Source organism: Felis catus, chromosome B2 (assembly GCF_018350175.1).
Source record: "Felis catus isolate Fca126 chromosome B2, F.catus_Fca126_mat1.0, whole genome shotgun sequence".
Lineage (NCBI taxonomy): Eukaryota > Metazoa > Chordata > Mammalia > Carnivora > Felidae > Felis > Felis catus.
The window spans coordinates 98,016,932-98,031,747 of record NC_058372.1 but is presented as its reverse complement, the minus strand read 5'-3'; the positions used below and the strand labels follow the sequence as shown (position 1 = coordinate 98,031,747).

Sequence of the window (14,816 nt, the reverse complement as noted above, 5' to 3'; positions counted from 1 at the left end):
TGATCAAAATGGAGCATCTTAATCTTGATTTCTTAAATTGTGAAGTAACTAAAGTTACGTAATTTTAAGAAATTACTCAATTTGAACTGCGTACTTAACGTAATTGTTGACGTGTTTTTATCTTTGTTGCCTATATGTTATAAATTAAATTTTAAAATACTTTATTGATATTTTCTAATTGTAAATCCCATCATAGCTGTACTGTTAAGCACACAATATTTTCAAATTCATTATAGTGCCTGCCGTTTTCTATCATTTTGTACACCACTTGTTAGGTCAGAGTTTTGGTATCTATGGTATGTGCACTAAAAATCTAGTATAGCGTGATGAATCAATGATTTTGACAACAAATCTTGTTGAAGAAGATGGAAAATCTAAATACTATATACTTCATTTGTTAACAACTACTAACAAATAATTCCATTTGCTTTTCTCTTCAATGCTCCATTAAAAGTCTAGTTCATCTTCCTTAGATGCTGAAGATCTAAACAAAGTTTGCACAGTTGCACCTGTACTGAGTATCGGTGAATGGATGTAAGGCAAGCCCTGTTCTTTCTTTCTTCAGTTTAACATATAAAAGTAATTTTCTAAACAAAGATTTGACCCCAAGTTAGAGTTACTTTTGTCTTTTCCAACACACAATGAATGTTTTAATCCTTATTTTCTATTATTCCCTTTAGTGCATTATATTATTATCTCCTTAGTGGTAATTATTCAGATTAAGAAGTATCTAATTCCAATCTATCCCAGTTTTTAATGACAGCCTCTTTGAATTTGGGAGTTAATGTGTTGTAAAATGTGAAGAGTCAAACCTTAAAATAAATATTCTGTTATTTTTGTACTATATATTTATATTAAATGCTTTTGATTGGTTAGAATGAAACTTAATTATAGTTAGTGCCTTTTCCTTTGTTAAAACACTTTATGACAGGGTTACTGTTTTTCCTCCTGAACCCCATAGCACCTCCAGCTGACCTCCCTCTCCACATAAGGCTGAAATGAGTATACTTTTTAAAAGTAAGCATTCATTTAAAATTTTTCTTTGTGCCTGACACTGTTCTAGTGCTGTGGTGGGATATAAAAAGTAGGAACAACCACTACCCTTAAGAATTTTGTGATGATGTAGAGAAAAAAATTTAAGAGCAAATCAAGGCTGTGACTAAAAATGTTAAATTTTATGATAGTATGTTGACAGCAGTGCAGGTGTTGAAAGAATGTATACGTAATAGCTCCACATCTAGGAAACCATCTGAAAGGTTTATGTATGATGATCACTACAGTGCTATGTGCAATGTCAGTGTATCATCTATATGTGTTTCTATAGAAGTGGGTAATAATCTGAATATCCAATAATTATGGATAATTAAATTATGCTACATCTTTATAAAGGACTATTACACAGTTAATGAAAATTCTTTTAAAAATATATTTATTAGAAAAGATTATTTAAGTGGAAAAGAAGTTCTTAAGGTAGTGCCAAATTATATTTTATAAAGGGGGAAAGGAAACCTATGTGCACCAAAATATGAACTATAGTTCTCTTTTGAAGTGGGATTATTAGGGGGCGCTTGGGTGGCCCAGTCGGTTGAGCTTCTGACTTCGGCTCAAGTCATGATCTTGCGGTTCATGAGTTTGAGCCCCACACCAGGCTCTGTGCTGACAGCTCAGAGCCTGGAGCCTGCTTCAGATTCTGTGTCTCCCTTTCTCTCTCTCTCTGCCTCTTCTCTGCTCGTGCTCTGTCTCTCTCACTCTCAAAAATAATTAAGCATAAAAAAAATTTAGAGTGGGATTATTAGAAATTTTGGTTTTTCTTTTTATAATAGTTAATAAATACTTAGTTTTATTGAGTGCTTACTATGTGCAAGGCATTGTTATAAACATTTTATATATAACATTTGCAAAGTTTCAAGTGGATTATAGGTTTTGAGGATGATATCTTCCCAAAATAAATATACTAATATGAATGCACCCACTTGTTGTAAGATTAAATTTCTGGTTTATTTAGCCAAGGAAACAGGAACTTCTCAAAATCTAGGCTTTTTCGTTAAGAAACAGTTTTAATCTGCCCTGATACTGCTTTCCTTGGCCCCCAGGGTCCCTAAGGGGGTGCAGATGCTGGAGACATTCTCTGGGTCACACCAGATCTGCAAAACCTAAAGTTTGCTGTACTGTTGCCTTTTTATATTTGCAGTTTATACCCACATTCTGAAAGAATTTATACAAATTATTTATGCACTTTGTTTGAAGGTTCATTTTCCTATATTATCTAATAATATTATTTCTAATATAATATCTAAATATATATCTAAAATAATATCTAATAATAATTATTTGTAGGTATTTATACCTACAACAATCTGTGAGGTGAATTTTACATTTTATAGATGAGATGAGGAAACAGATTAAGTAACTTAGCTCAAGTAGTGAGAGCAGGAGGCATGTCTGACCCCTGAGTGTCTATGTTCTTTTTTTTTCAACGTTTATTTATCTTCGGGACAGAGAGAGACAGAGCATGAACGGGGGAGGGGCAGAGAGAGAGGGAGACACAGAATTGGAAACAGGCTCCAGGCTCTGAGCCATCAGCCCAGAGCCCGACGCGGGGCTCGAACTCACGGACCGCGAGATCGTGACCTGGCTGAAGTCGGAGGCTTAACCGACTGCGCCACCCAGGCGCCCCCTGAGTGTCTATGTTCTTAAACATTAATCTGTTTTCCTATAGCTTTGGGTTTTTGTTTGTTTGCTTGTTTTTGTTTGTTTGTTTTTTTTTTTTGCAATGAGTATGTATTACTTTTATATTGAAAAGTGACTTAAAATAAGTGTGTAAAAATTATATAGAGAGTGTTAATTCAGAGCAAGGAAAGATCAGGATAGGTTAGGATAATAAAGGCAGCTTATTGGAGCATATAAATTTTAATGTAATAATTAACTTTTCTCTTCAACTCCTCTGTTTGTTGACACAAGTGTACATTCCTTCTATCCCCAACATGCCCAAACCAAACCTCCAATGACTGGCTGGAAATAATTAATGCTCTATTGTACTTTCCTGCAGACTAAGTTTTGGCCTCATTTTTGTTTCCTTTTGTGGCCCCCTTTTATTTTTCTTTTGCCATTTGTCAGTGCATGTATGAACATGTATGACTTTTGTCAAAGCTCCTTCTCAGGACAGCATTGGGCATTATAAATAAAACCATTCCAGCTTGGCACTTTTCATGTGGTAATACCATTGTAATTTAAAGATTGAGATGTTCAAAAGAAGTTGTAAAAATTACATTAATTAATTATATTTAAAAACAAATTGAAAGGAAGGAGAACTATGATCTTGAATCTTGTCTGGGGAATTAACCTTACAGCATAAACCAGGGTTGGTGTTCATCCAGGATGCATTGGCACCACAATACTTGTTAAAACACTGATATATTTTCAGACCAGTTGGTAAATGGTGGAGAGAAACTTCAAAAAGCAGTAAAATTATAATACATAGTCAAGATGGGTGGTTTAGCTTAGAAGCCATGCATGTACTTAGATTCCAAGATGGTCCGGTCACTGAAGCATAGAGCTAGAAAGTTTGCTCAGATGTCCTATTATTTCCGATATTGAAGGTACAGAAGCCCTTGGGTGGGAGAGAGAGACTAAGCAGGTGAACTAAGGGAACCCTAATGTATAAACCCGCAAAGGAAGTGCCCACTTGTGCCAAGAAGAGAAACAAGGTCCAGGCCTTGTGACTTGGTGACTAGGGAGACTGCCACAAGCAGTGGGTGGGGGTGGGGGGTGGGGAGCAAGCAAAGACTGTCAGGGTGTGGTCAGTCAGGTGGGCTGGAGCAGCTTTTTTTTTTTTTTTTTTTTTGGTTTAATAATTGAATTAGTTATCTACTGCTTCATAACAAATTTGGTGGCTTAAAACCATACACATTTATTATCTCACAATTTCTGGGAGTCCAGAATCTGGCTACAGCTTAGCTAGGATGTCTGCTTTGTTGTCTCCCATGCTGCATTTAAGGTGTTATCCAGGGCTGTGGTCTTATCTGAAGGCTCAAACAGAGAAAGATGTGCCTCCAAGCTCGCAGGATTCAATTCAGTTGATCAGATTCAGTTCTTCAAGGGCTTTTGGATTAAGAACTTCAGTTTCTTGCAGGCAGTTGACTGGAGGCTGCTTTTAGTTCTTTTCCATGTGGATTTCTCTACTTCCTCATGAAAAGCAACTGAGAGGAGCCTGAGAGATAGAGAGAGAGAGAGAAAGAACCAGCAAGACAGAAGTCACTGTCTTACAACCTAATCTTGAAAGAGACATGCCATCACTTTTGCCTCAATCTGTTCATTAGAAGCAAGTCACTGGGTCCAGCCCATACTCAGAGGGAGCAGATTACACAATGGAGTGAATACCAGGAGACAGGGATCATTGAGAATCATTTTATAAGCAGCCTTTCACAACAACATATCTCCTGAAGCTAGGAGTTGGGAAGAGTGGGGTTTCCTGTATACTGTGAAGAGAGTTGTGTGTTAAATCATATGCCCAAGAACCTATTTAACGCCTTGAAGAGAGTGTGGTGAAGCAAGTGATAATATGAGCCCAGAATCTGTCCTCTCCCCACCCTTGCAAACATTCTCCACTTAAAGGAGACTCATACCACCAGCCTGGCCAATGGATGCCCTTCCCTAGGCCTTGTCCCTTCAGTGGCTGGGACACCAAGGCCCATCTCCGCTAGCAGCTTTTTGGTTTTTCTTTCATTCCCTCTGACCCCTATAACTCTTCTATGCCTCCCCCCCCCCCCTTACTGCATTATTCTGTGCAATCTTAGGAAATTCCCTACTTCTCATTCTTTGTACTAAAAGTAAAAAGTACTAAAAGTAAAATAGCATTAGTCCAAAAGGTAGAAAGTGGCAAACAGCTTTCTTTTCATCATTCAGTGACTAATAAGCTGTGAATCAAATCTCAGCTGTGTCCGTGATTTGAGGGGGAAAAGGAATTAGAAATAAAGCCCCAAACTTATGAGCATTCTCTAATGAATAATGAATGAGATTAAACATAATTGTAAACCTAAATTTTTATTCAAATCTCTGAAACTCAAGCTGGTATACGTTATGTCAATTTAGTGGTGTCTGAAAGGAAACAGATAAAATAATTTATCTTTTTTTATTTTATAAGCTCCAGCTCCTTATGGATTTTGGCTGTTGCAGAACCATATAAAAATGATTACATAACTGATAGCAGTTTAAAAACAATTTTACCCCACTGAATACAATGTTTAGTTGAGGCTAGGTCTTTTCATTTGTAGGGAAAGCTCTTGGTTTCGGTTTTTAAAAATCATTGTCATTATGATTTTCTCTTATTCATCTTTAATATCTTGGCCAAATATTTGATTAAAATTAAAATATTTTCCCCATATATATTTTAACTCTAGGATATATATATATATATATATATATATATATAAATAAATCTAGGATCTATATATTTATATGTATAAAACATATAAAACATGTTTCCGCATGATAACGGTGGCTACTTCTAGGCCATGGTTTATGCTTTTCTACATTTTCCAAAATTTTTATAATGAGTACTTCTATTTTTTCTAATAACAAAAAATACATGTCATCAAAGAGAAAATAAGTTCAATAATACCACTTTCTATTCATAGGAGAATTACCTTTATGGTAAGTACAACTTCAGTATACTCTGAAATAAATTTTTTCTAATATGGCATATACTAATTTTAAAAGCTGTTGTTCTTTAATTTCCTTTAGAATTACCTTTCTTTCAGAGGATTTGGCTGTTGATAGAGCAGATTTTATCCTAATGGATTTTGCATTCCTGTTTGTTTTGGTTTTTTTTTTTTCCTCTCTTTGCCTGGATGAAAATTTACTCCAAAATTTCAGCTTATTATAGTTTTTATGAACACTAGATGGCACTCTTGTTCAACTGAAAACTAGTTTATTAATCATATTTTGGTGCTATGAGCCTTAGAAGAGTTGGGTGTGCAACTTAAGAATGCTTATATTTCTATTTTGTTTTAAAGAAGGGAGTTTGGGGAGAAAGGGAAAATTTCCAAGTTTAGACAGCTGAGCTTAACTGGTTTAGTTTTTCCATCTGTGCAAAGATCACCATGTTAATAATAAGAATGTTGAGCATTCCACAAATATTTATTGGACCTACTGTCATTAGGCACTACATACATTAGTGAGCAAAGAAGGTAAAAGTCTACCCTCCTAGAGCTTATATTCTAGTGCTTGGATTCCCGTCCCCCCCCCCCCCCCCATACTTGCATTCACCCGTTAACTCACCTATTTAATAAGAGGAAGCTGAGAGAGGTTATCTAACTGTCCCTGTTCACCTAGCTCATCTACACAGCAGAGCTGGGATTCAAACTCCAGCATTTGGTCTCCAGAATTTGTTCTATTAATCTCAACACTCTACTGCCTTTCAAAACTTAAGAATATTTTATTACTTAATTTGTTAAATGCAAATAACAGTTGCCTATTTCTTGCCTATTTCTTATTTTAAAAAACTTTTAATGTTTCTTTTTGAGAGAGAGTGTGCACACACAAGTGGAGTGGGGACAGAGGATCCAAAGTGGGCTCTACACTGACAAAGCACCATCTCCCCACTCCCGGTTGTGAGGTTTGAACTCATGAACTATGAGATCATGACCTGAGCCAGTTGGTGCTCAACCGACTGAGCCACTCAGGGGCCCCCAAATTTGCCTATTTATTTATAATTGTTCCTAATCCATTCAGTTCAAATGTTTTTACAATTTTTTATTGAAAAAAATACTAAATAAAATGCCTATTTTTTAAATTGAAGTATAATGTACAATGTTATATTAGTTTCAGGTGTCAAATGCCTACTTTTTTTAAACGATTCTATTGTCAACTATCATAGCCTTTGCGCTCTTATGAGGTCATGTAGGTCAAGTCACAAACACAACTTGCGTTAAGTATGTATTTAAACATCCTTATAGTCCTGTTTACCTTAAGCTCCTTTTATTAGCCATGTAAAAATTTGGATATGATGTATTAATGAGAGCTCTACCAGATTGTAATTCAGTTATTGTATAATGAGACATTGATTTAACAAGTATCAAAAGTTACTATTTTACTTGCCTGCTTGCTCCATTGTGTTGTTTTACATTTTAGTAGTACTCTGTTTAAAAAATACAAAGTCAATGATACACTATGAAACTTGAAAGTGATATAGAACCTTAAATCATTTAGTAGTCTAGAGATGCACTTCATGATGGGGGGGGGGGGGAATTATCTTCCTCTAAAATAAAAGCTATTAGATGTAACTTAGGATAATTTACATTATACTTGTATTTTTCAACAACCAGAGTTGTATTGAACAACATTCTTATTGTAAGCTACTGAGTATAGAGGGAAAATCAGCTACCACAGAATAAAAATATTGATGACTAATTTATACCCGGGTAATAGATACGTTAAACTTGCCTTTAGAGAAGCTGAAATAAGTAGTTCTTAACAGCTAGCTAGACCATTATTCTTTTTTGCTATAGAACTGTTTTAGATAACAGAACTATGTATTTGCTATGCTAATAATTAGAATTAACTGTCTTTTAATTAAATAAAATAATTAGTAAAAAAGAATCACTCTTGTTTACCAGAGAGTAGAAGGAAGTTTTCAGAGCAGAGATTTATTTTGGAAAATGCGACAATTTAAGGTTTCTCACATTGAGGATTATAGCTTTTCTAGGAGCATATGTGCCCCTTAATTGAATGCAAAATTGTGTAAACTAATGAGCATTTTATTTTTCTTAGGAGAAAGCCCACATTTTATCAGATTATCAAAGAGATTGTGACCCCAAAAGACAGCCCCAAGACTAGAGTGATGTACTGTATATTAAACTTATTTTCCTTAAACTTTAGAGAAAAATTAAATGATTGAAATTAGGGAGTTTTAAATCAACAAAGGGGAAAATCTTGCTGATTCAGTGTTGGCTTATCCCTTTTGGTCTGCTGATCCTCTTGTGGCATGCCTGGTGGTATTTGTACTTGAGTTACTTGTGATATTTGTAATGAACTGGTAGGCCCCTGACAATCTAGAGCTAACAAGTTCAAGCCTTGCTTCAAAAATGTTAGAACACAAGGAGCCCAGCTGTGCATGGTAAAGCTTCAGCCCTCACATAGCACAAGCAAGAAATACATATGCAAGCCACAGATTTGGGGGTTGTGTTTTTCCTTAGCAAGCTAATTAATACAGAAATTGGTAATAGTCAGACTGCCAGGGTCCATATCCTAGTTCTGCCTAGCTGTCTAACCTTGGGTAAGTTACTTAGCATATCTAAGCTTCATTTTGTCATCTGCAAAATAAGATAATAGCACCTCATATCACTGAAGATTAATAGTGCCTTGATCTCTTTAATGTACTTAACACAGTGCCTGCCTTAGTACCTAATGTGACAAAACAAACAAACAAAAAAAAACCAAAACTAAATTTATTCTTGTATATGCATTAGCTGTAAGATAACACCTGTTCTTCTAGCTCTTGATTTTTCTTCTTTTTTTTTTTAAAGTTTTTTTTTTTTTCAACGTTTTTTTATTTATTTTTGGGAGAGAGAGAGACAGAGCATGAACGGGCGAGGGGCAGAGAGAGAGGGAGACACAGAATCGGAAACAGGCTCCAGGCTCCGAGCCATCAGCCCGGAGCCTGACGCGGGGCTCGAACTCACGGACCGCGAGATCGTGACCTGGCTGAAGTCGGACGCTTAACCGACTGCGCCACCCAGGCGCCCCTTGATTTTTCTTCTTAGTCCCAAACACTACCTGACCTTATTTATTTTCATGTTGATTCTGTCTACCTTATTAGGTTGTAAATTCCATGAAAATGGGCATTTTTTCTTGTTTACTACTGGGTTCTCTAGGCCAGTGGTAGTACATACAAGTAGACATCCAATAAGTATTTGTTCAGTGAATGAATAAAGGTTAGCGATTATCATTACTTGGCAATTTCTGTCTACCCTCCCTCCCATCTGCCCGGACCAACTGCAGCTTCTTTTTAGGCAAGGTTGGTAGGCTAGAAAGAAAAGTCTCTTTCCCTAACTGGGTTAGCTGACATCACAACTTAAAAAGGAATATTAACCTCTTATAGGCTGTCTCTCCTCAAGGTGTGGCCTACAGATCAGCAGCATCTGTATCACCTAGGAGGTTGTTAGAAATGCAAAATCAGACTTGAATCCCCAGGTGACCATGATGAACATTATTACAGTTTGAGAAGCGCCATGTTGATCATTTTAAGGAATTTGGATTTTATCCTAACGGTAATGGAGAACCACTAAAATATCTTAGGTTGGAAATTATATTATCAGATTTGTCATTCAAAATGATCACTCTTGTATCCGAAACAGTGGTTGTCTCTGGGAAAGGAACTTTTTTGGCTGGAGACATTAATAGGACTGAAGCTTTTTGCTATGTACCTTTTCCCAGACCCATTCTGAGATGGTGGGCCCTGGCCAGCATATGTGTGGCCTCTCCACCCTGCCCTCCCACTTCAACCCCACTCTCAGACCTTTACCATGAAGGATGGACACCTGACCTCACATCAGGACTGTGCCCATCACACATACAGCTGCCACTTGCCTACTTCCAGGGCATTAGGGGTGTGCCAGTGGGCCCTTTGTTAGGCCATAGGGAGAACAACCCACGTGCAGGCCCTGGGAGTGGGCTTAGCCCATTTGGGTAGAGGCTTCCAGGGTTCAGGCACCTGGAGCATGGTCTGGGTGGTTATATGCCCTAGGCTCTATGGACTCTTTGCGTACTGGAAGAGTGCAGCTAGGAGAGGCCTATTGTGAGCCCTCTAAAGTCCATGGACCCCATGATCTGAGTCTTAGGGATGTATTGCCTTCTTGTACCTTCTGTTTTAAAATCATGTGAATGTATTTTGATCAATGTGAATACATTACCTACATTAAAAAATAAAATGGAACAGTAAAATAAAATGACATTGGTTCCTGTGGGAATGGATAGGAGGAGTACAACAATGGAGGCATAAAGACCAGTTAAAAGAATATGTCAGTGTTTCAGCAATAACTGATACAATGCTTGGTTGAGTATTAAAATGTAGTTTCAGCTAGTTTTTCATTTAAATACTCACTGTTATTAATTATTATTTCCTAGTGTGTGGGAGTTTTCTGGCCCTTGCATAGTTGAAAGTGTTTTTACCTTGTCCTCAGCTTTCATTATAGTTCACTAGAATTCTAGGTTAAAATCATTTTCTTTCAGAACTTGGAAGACATTGTTTCACTATTTTATCGTATCTGGAATTTATACTGAGAAATCTGTATAGGCAGTCTGAGTCTCATTCTTTGTTTATGAAACCTATTTTTGTTTATTTTACCTCTCTTTGAAAACCTTGTTTTTCTTTTTTCTCTAACTTTAAAAAAAAAAAAACCTACTGAACAATTCAAAGAATAATACAGTTAAATACCACATACTATTCACCTAGATTCACATATTAACATTTTGCCATAGCCACTTTCTCCAATTTTTTTCTCTTTTGCTGTACCTCTTGAAAGTTACAAACATGTCACCTCTAAATACTTTATCATATATCTCCTAAGAATAAGGACATTCTTGGAGCCTAAGGTGTTTTTATGCTTTAAATCTTGAAATTTTATTTTATGAGTATGTGTCTCTACCTATGTACCTTTTATCATTGATCCTTTGCACGTGGGCCCTTTCGGTACAAAGATTTGAATCTCAAAGTATTATTTCTTTTCTTCCATTATCTTTGTTATATCTGTCCTTTTTGACCTATTGTTAGTGTTATACCTTCATCTACCTTTTTTTGCCAAATGTTTATTTTGGTGGGGGAGGGAGAGGAGAAGGGGCAGAGAGAGAGACAGACAGACAGACAGACAGACAGACAGACAAAGAATCCCAAGCAGGCTCAGCTCTTTCAGCACAGAGCACTATGCAAGGGCTCAGACTCATGAACTTGTGAGACCATGACCTGAGCTAAAACCAAGAGTCAAGACACTTAACCGACTGAGCCATCCAGGAGCCCTTCCATCTAACTTTTGCCATATGTCTGTTCTTTGTCTTTTCACTCTACACCTTGAAGAGTTCCTTGAATTTGTCTTCCAAATTACAAATTTGCTCTTCAGCCTGGTTCTGTTATTCAGTACTTCTATTGACATGTTTATTCAACAGTCATATTTTTAATTTTCAAGAACTCTTTCATTCTCTGATCCTTTCTCAGAACAACCAGTTCTTGTATAATTGGTATTTTACTCTCTGTAATCTCTCTGAGGCTGTCAATATAACTTTTAGTTTCTTTTCCTCCATGCTAAGTCAGCCAGGATACTGGCAGGAAATAGATGACACACTCAAATGGGGTACCTGAAGAGTTCAATGAAGGTGTGGGCAGAGTTAACGGAAACCAAAAAGGGATGATAAGCATTTTGGACTAGTAACAGCTGCAAACCTCAAGGGGCAAGAGTTGGGGGTTTTTACTGGAACCCTGTGAATTACAGTTATCTAAGAAGCTGCCTGCCTAACGGGATCTGTGACCTTCAGCAGAGGAGTATACCTATTGCTGACCATCAGCCTGGGAGAGACAGGGAAGTGGGGTGACAAGTACTCTGACCTTCTTCCTTCTGCAGAGGAGTATACCTATTGCTGACCGTCAGCCTGGGAGAGAGGGAAGTGGGGTAACAAGTACTCTGACCTTCTTCCTTCTGCCATTCAGTTTGTTTGTACCTTCCATTTGAAAGAACCTAATTATAAGCCAGATGGCAAGGGAACCCAATGATATAGTCCCTAGAGATGAGCGTTCTGAAACACACAATGAGGTAGAGTAGGTCAGAGAGATGTTTTGGAGAAACAAATAGACAATATCTAGTATGCCTGTATTTAGGAAGACCTCTTGATGGGTGGTTTGGAGTTGTAAAAAGATTAGCACTTTGGGCTGATCTGGTAGAAGACAGCTGCAAAAATAAATTGCTCTTGTTGAGTAGTCAAGATGAGAGCATTGCAGGGGAGGGAGTTTTTTATGATGTAAGAACTAAGAAAGAAGGAAAGGGGGGGGGAGAAAAGTCTGGAGAGAGGAAGAAGAAAGGGATATAGCCATTGGAATGACTGGATCACCAAGGTGAAATGGATCACCTTGAAGTGTTTACGTTCATTCTTGTTTTCTTTGAATTTGGAGGACAATCATATTTGGCATCCAATTTTAGAGGATTTATTCTATCCATATTGTAATTCTTTTACTTACAAAATGTCCATAATAGACTTCTTCACTCAATGGCTACATATTAGTGATGCTTTGGGGAATGATGGTGCAGGGGCACTGTGTAGGGAGAGTGCCATGAGAGCTCAGGGAATTGGGTTACAGTGAGGAGGAGCCCACAGTGAAGGTGCAACAATCCCTTTGTACCCAGATAGACTAGATCTCTGTGGATGGGAAAGGGAAGTTGTGATGAGTGGGGAGACATCGGGGTTCAAAGTATTTTGTTGAATAATAAGGGCTACAGGACAGTGGGACATCCAGACTGTAGGCTCTTGGGTTTATATGATCCTTTATTCATCAGAAAGGCAACTTAATGAAGTGGTAGTAGAATGAAGGGTTAAAAAAGAAGGCATTTTTAAAAAACTGTCTAAGGAAACAGAACTGATTTTGTTAATGCTGCACCAGAAATAACCATGTCCAAAGAGGTAATGAGATGATGATAGATTTTTACATTTATTTCCCCCAAATCTAAATGTTTCTTTTGTGTTCTGGGCATCTTTTTGCTACTTCAAATGTGATTCATGTCTACTGTACTACAAGTCTTCATTGACACTTGACCCAGGCAAATCAATTTTACTCTGCACAAATTCTTTAAAACATTTAACACTGTATTTCTGTGTTGTAATGTGTTCGTTTTGGTGGTAGTAATTATTTCTTCTTTAATTTTTGAAAATAACTTATATCTGTTGGTTATTCAAGTGGTTTAGTCATTTGCACCGTTTTAGGTGTCTTTGTGGACCCCTTATAGTCTTCCTTCCTCTTTCTGGTTTTAATACTTGTTCATTAGACTTAAGTTAACTAATTTAGAGTTGTGTCATGTTTTTAACTTTATCTTGTTAGGTTTTTTATTTTGTTTTTCATTGATTCTGATAGTTCAGTTCTGTGGTAGATTTCCTAAGAATAATCATTTAGCTTATACCATCATCTTCCTAGAAATCCCATTAGCTTTTTTTTCCCTAAAGTTAAATAACCGTTTGTTAAATTTATTGCGTTTCCACTCTGTCACTGGGTTAAACACTTTGCCATCATGTAGCTCTTCAAAGTCTCCTCCAACATGAGTTTCCTGTTCTTTGTTTCATATCACACATTACTGAAAATAGAAGACTATCTGCTTGACTTCTTTGGGTTTATCTTATATTTATTAAGTTTAAATGCCATCAGATAATTTCAGTACTTTCATACTTGTCCAGATCTTAGTTGCTCAAATTGGTCAAAATTTCCTAAGGGAAATAGAATAAGCCCACATATGATTCCTGCTTACTTTCTTTTTCATCCTATCCTAAAAGGATTCACTGCCTCCCTTACCCTCACTATAGGGGAAAAAAGAAATAGACCCTCCACCCCCTGCCCCAACAAAAAAGAGAAAAAACCCCATAGCAATTTAAATCTGTGATTCCTAAGCAGGCTTGTGTTTTCTTCTTATATTAGGAAGCTATAGCAAGGTTCTTGGGGGGAAAAAGAGGTATTAATAGAAATTGTCACTTTGTGTATTTTTGTTATTAGTTTACAGATATATTATTAAGCTAGAAATCAAGATACAGATCAAGCAAAAGATTCTTACTACCTATCAATATGATTATTAGTTGGAGAGAATTAATTTGAATGCAAAACCAGGATTTAGACTATTATATTAGTTTTACAATTTTACTTTCCACTGTATGTATAGTAGCAATTCTTTTATCCATCCTAAATGTGCCTCTTTTGAAATTTTAGGGTGGTCTCATTTTTTGCTATGTCAGGCTCTTCTTATCTTACATTAGACTAAAAGTTCTAATTGTTGTAAAAAAAAAAACAAAACTCCTTCAATCTGTTGAAGTGTTTTGTATTATAATTAATTATAATATTGTATTTTAATTTTAGATAGTATTTTGTATTATAATAGAAAAAGGTATTACTGTATTTTAGAGAAAATTTATTTTTTATGTTTCGTATTTTTCTGTCCTTAATAAATGGACGATATTTTGTGGCACAAAAAACTATTGCTGTGGCATATCACTCTGTCCACAAATGTCTGAAAGACAAATGTGTGATCCAGAGCCTTTTCTACACCTGAATACACATATATTTTATTTTTTGGCTTTCAGCCTTGTCCCTATTAGGCCCAATAATCTTGTTCTTTTTTTGTTGTTATTTTTTGTTGTTTTTTGATCTTCCGGTCATGTCATTGCACCTTTGAAGCTACTTCAGAAAGAAGAACGACCCTGCTTCAGAATTTCCTCTTCATGTCTCCATGATCAAATAGAAGGGAATGTGTGAGAGGGACAGTTGAATGATTTTAAAAACTAAATGAGTTTATATTTTTGTTATTTAATGCACAGTAGATTATTATTTCTTTTAAAATTGAATAATAAAAAGAAACATCCCTGAAAATCGAATGAGTAAATGGAAATAGGAGAAGGAGAAACTAAATAACAACATTCTTATAAAGTCAAAAAGCATCATAATAAGTAATAACTGCATTAAGGGAAAGTAATATTTTTTATAAACCTATAAGAATACCAGTAATGATAATGATTCTCAAATCTGCTACTACTTAAATATAGAAATATATACTTAAATGTATACTTACAGAAAATAT

At 36.2% G+C, this 14,816-nt stretch overlaps 1 protein-coding gene and 1 long non-coding RNA gene across 4 annotated transcripts in view; one reads left to right on the top strand and one right to left on the bottom strand.

Moving 5' to 3' along the window:
- SESN1 (sestrin 1) overlaps positions 1-14,816 on the top strand; it is a 116,509-nt gene that overhangs the window by 12,440 nt on the left and 89,253 nt on the right. The window lies entirely within an intron of this gene.
- LOC123385668 overlaps positions 3,886-14,816 on the bottom strand; it is a 52,904-nt gene continuing 41,973 nt past the window's right edge. Inside the window, exons 1-2 of one of the 2 annotated variants that reach the window (XR_006598626.1) lie at positions 9,092-9,604; positions 3,886-4,210 (exon numbers count right to left, since the gene is read on the bottom strand). This is a non-coding gene — a long non-coding RNA (uncharacterized LOC123385668). Of the gene's footprint in view, positions 4,211-9,091; positions 9,605-14,816 lie in introns of those variants that run through there. The other variant, XR_006598625.1, reaches the window with a different exon arrangement.